Here is a 4,762-nt window from a genome sequence, read left to right on the forward strand (position 1 = left end):
CATGTTGCATAGTAATTGGTTCTTCTAATGAAGTGGCATGACGTTGCACTGGTTCTTTTGATGAGATGATGTGGTCGGCTCCTTATGCTTGACTTCATCCTGGTTGGCATGCTTCCATTGGTTGGAGTGGTGATGAGGTGGCCAGCTAATGTTGATGTGGATGCCCGAGGTGGTGCTTCAAAGGTGTGCAAAGGTGGTGGTAGAAACATGCAAGGTGGTAGTAGAAACATGCAACCTGTCCTGACTTGGCTTGCTTTCTGACTTGAGTAGTGAGTAGATACCAGTCTGATCCAGAAAGCAACCACTGGAAGGTTGTAAAAACCATCCTTAAGTATTTGAGAAATACTAAGGACCAGTGGCTTGTCTATGGTGATTCTGACTTGAAACTTGAAGGATATATTGATTCCAGTTTTCAGTCAGATCGAGATGATAGCAAGAGTGTGTTGGGTTATATCTTTACTCTTAAGGGTAGTGCTATCTACTGGAAGAGTTCCAAGTAGCACACAATGGTGGATTCTACATGCGAAGCAGAATACATCGCAGCATCTGATGTAGCCAAGGAAGCCGTATGGTTACGCAAGTTCATCACCGAACTTGGAGTGGCACCCTCCATTGATGGTCCAGTTCCTATATTTTGTGATAACACCGAAGCCATAGTTCAGGCAAAGGAACCTAAAGCACATCAGCGGACCAAGCATATTCCTGCGACTCTATCACCTGATTTGGGAGATTATAGAACGAGGTGACATTGATCTATAGAAAATTGATATAAAAGAAAATCTGTCTGATCAATTTACCAAAGTCATCGGTATCAAAGAGTTCAACGAATACAAGTCGAAGATGGGTATTAGATACCGTGCTGATTGGCTTTAGGCTAAGTGGGAGTTGTTGGAAATTGTATCCTAAGAGTCAATCGTCAGTATGTTGATGATTGAATTTTGTAAATGAATTGACAAATTAATAAAGTGTTATTTGGCATTATTCATCATTTCATTGTACATCTTCAAATGAACTCTTACATGATAAAGTCCTTAGGACTTATTTTATGATAAAAGAAGATTTCTCTTCAAGTTCTTAAAATTGTTCGCGATCAAATGATATGCTGTTACTAGGAAGCCAACATTATTGAGATTAGGTCGTTGTGTGACATATACGTTGGTTGTCCTCTTAACCAAGGAGTGTGGAGATACTGATATATCACAGGTGAAGTGTAGGAGCACATTTCACTGAACGTGACCAATTCCAAAACATTCTACTGTCAAGAGATTGTTTCGAGTGGATATGGGTATATGTGTCCCTCCGACCTGAGATCACCACGGTGACCAGCAAGCAACTAACTGTACTTTGGTACCGGACTATCTGAGTTTCTAATTCAGTGATGGAAGTTATTGGGTGCAGTCAAGTACTTGCGAAGTCGGTGTGTGAGTTAAGATGGAATTGATCCCTTCTAGTGACAGGAGATAATGCCCTTGTGTTCAATTTAGCAAAATCTTGGCCAGGGTAATCCTTGTGAAGAGTCACAGGATTTGTAAAGTTGAAACACATTATGGATGAACTGATTAAAGAGTTGACAGTAAACTCTGAAGTCATCCTAAGCATTTGGAGTCATAGGGATGAATTATACGGTAACCATAGTCCAAGGGTTCTTGAATGTTGCTTTGGCAATCATTTGGCCTATCCGGACGTCGGGTACTATTGCTAGATGGTCATTTCGATTAGTACAAGAAATTGTTCTTGTGCTACTAGCTTAGGTTCGAATCTATGGGATCACACGCATAGAAGTTTCTAGATTGATCAAATGGTTGATTGATGATTAAGAATCATTTAGGGGTAATTCGGTCAATTCGACTAACAAATTATCCTAAGCAAAAGTTGCATTAAAATAAGTATTGAATTATTGAAGGATTAATTAGCAATTAGATTGCTAATGAACTCAATTTGATTGAGTAATTGGTCTTAGGTTGAGCCAAATTGAAATAGGATTCAATTTGGGTTGCATCAGGGTTTGACCTAATTGGATTGGATTCAACCCAAGTAGATTGAGCTTGACCCAATTGATGGGACTAGACCCCAATTGGATTGGGCTTGATTCCAAATCAATTAGAAGACCTTATTTGATGAGGATTATGAGTCCAAATAATCAGAATTGGATAAGAAAGAAGAATCCCTAAATTTTAGGAACCCATCCTTATCCTTCTTGAAGAAGAATGACACTTTGATTTATTCCTAAGATTTTTCACACCTATCCTCCTTATTTTTGGCCAAAAATTGGCATGAGAACAGAGGAGGCGTGGGGCTATATATTTTCTGTAAAAATGGTGTTCAAATCTTCCTAAAAAGATTTATATGAATTTCCTAATTTGTAGGGATTGCCATGGTGCATGAAATAGGATGGTCTGGCGGCTGAACTTTGGATGCATGAATTACTATATTTTAGGAATTCAAAATGCACAAAATTTGGATATGTTTATCTCCTCTTAGCTGCCAAATCACCATAATTTTTTTGGGGATTTTTATCAGCCAAATTAATAGGCTAAATTAGGTGTGAGGCGTGGGAGGATCTTTTGGCTATAAAGACCCCCACGCCTAGGGTTCAAAATATAAAATATTTAGAGGTTTCAAAAAATTCTGAAAAAATTCTCTGAGGGCCTCCATCCCTTCTTATCCTTCTTCCTCACGTCCATCCTCCATCTTCTTGAATAACAATCAAAGGTTGAGTGTTTAGAAGAAGAAAACTTCAACCATTGTAACGTTCCTGCGCGAGCTAGCACTCCCGCGGAAGACGATCTACCTAGGGCTTTCCGTGGACAATCTATAGAGGCCGGACACGTGTGCGGCTGCCAAAATATGATCAAGAAGTCATCCAAGACCTCCAAAAAATTAGGTATAGATTTAATCTCATTAAAGTTAAGATTAGATCTTAAACATGGTTGCTGAAATTTCATGGTTGCTGAAATTTTAGAATTCTATGTTAGACATACAATCATTGTTTCATTCTTTTACATAAACATTTAAATTATGGTTCTTATTTTTGTTGTAGAGATCTGATCTCTAGCATGCATAAAAATTAAATAGTTTAATTTTTAAATGCTTCCGCTATACATTTTTTGAAATAAATGCATGCAGCCCGCAAGGGTTCCTTTCAGAGATGCCATCAGATTTTGAGGTGAACAATCTGATATTTAGTCAAATCCAAGAGGAGCACAAGCAGCACCTTCAACAAGATCTTTAGATTTTTCGATCGGAGGAGTTTTATGTAAGTCTAAAATGGTATTCGTTTGCTGATTTTCAAGATTCCTTCCTAGAATTCATAAATTCAGATCAAGCCGATCAACGGATTATGGCACACATTAGCCTATATCAGCATGCCCTTCATTTGGCAGCCCACATCAAACCTCGCGTGCACCAGCCATGCGCATGCACCCATATCAGGGGTGCGCAGTGGATCAGCACACACAAATCTTTTCATGCAGCTTTGTTTCACTTATCGACCGCCTATGGTCCTCCTCCTCGATCGCTTGATTTGCATGAGCTTTTCAGCCCCAACTCGACGGAGTCAAGTTCTTCTCAGCCGGAAAAAATTGATGCAGGAGCAAGAGCTCGAGTCATTCTAGATGTGCGTCGAGTTTGGATCCTTATTTGGGAGTGCTTGAAATCACATTGGCTTCATGATTTCCAGCATTTAATTACGTTCGATTGAGTCTATTTTGATTTGGTCTATTAGGTCACCTTGATTCCTTTTATTTTGGATTTATTTGAGTTCTTATTTTGGATTTATAATTGTTGAATTGTATTTGCTGGATTGAGTCCTTTAGTTTGGTTAGAGTTAATTGGAGTTTGGGTCCCAATGCCATGAAATCACATTGAGTCCATGGCATCGAGGAGTTCTTGAGTGATTAAGAGTTGTCTATTTAGTCTATGTGGCATTTGGGGAGGAGTCTTAGTTGATTTGGACTCTCTTCCATGCACCATGAGGAGTCCTAGTTATTTGAGAGTCTTAGTTGGTTTTAGTTGATTTCGTCAACTGATTTCATCAATTGATTTTGTTAGTTAATTTTGACAGGACATTTTGACAAATGATTGATTTTGATTTAAAAGAGTCCATATTTAGTTAGAGACCTAAAATTCTGGTTGTAAGAGTCTTTATTTTTCCAACCTCTTACTCTATATAAAGAGGAGGTTGAAGAAAAAAATTAGAGAATTAATTTTGGTTTTCAATTGCTCTTGAGATTGAGAGGCATGAGGCTTCTTCTTTCTTCTTTGGTGAGACTTCAAAGGTTCTTTCTTCCTAGGTGAGACGCCTTGAAAATCTTTGGTGAGACGCTGAGGTTCTTCATCGGTAGAAACTGGAAAGGTGTGTTGCCCAAGGTGACAAGCCAAGAGGGGGGGGGGGTGAATTGGTTTCTTCTAATTTTCGGTACTTTTAAACGTTTTCTCAAATAAGTGCGGTGGATGCTTTCTTAAGCTATTAGAATGATTTAAACTAGTGCAAAGATAGAAGATGATGCAAGAATAAACGGAAACACAAGCACAACACAAACACAACAATATATAGTGGTTCGGTGCTCTCCTTAGCACCTACGTCCACTCCCCAAGCGTCCCCTTGGGAATTCACTATAATCTCGCGGATTACAGTTGGATTGTTTTTCGGGCTCACAATCCAAAAACCTTGTTGGTTTTACGGGCTCACCAACGAACCTATACACTTGGTTTTCCGGGCTCACCAAGAACCTTGTTCGTTTTTGCGGGCTCACCAACGAAC

Source organism: Phoenix dactylifera, unplaced genomic scaffold (assembly GCF_009389715.1).
Source record: "Phoenix dactylifera cultivar Barhee BC4 unplaced genomic scaffold, palm_55x_up_171113_PBpolish2nd_filt_p 000721F, whole genome shotgun sequence".
Taxonomy (NCBI): Eukaryota; Viridiplantae; Streptophyta; class Magnoliopsida; order Arecales; family Arecaceae; genus Phoenix; species Phoenix dactylifera.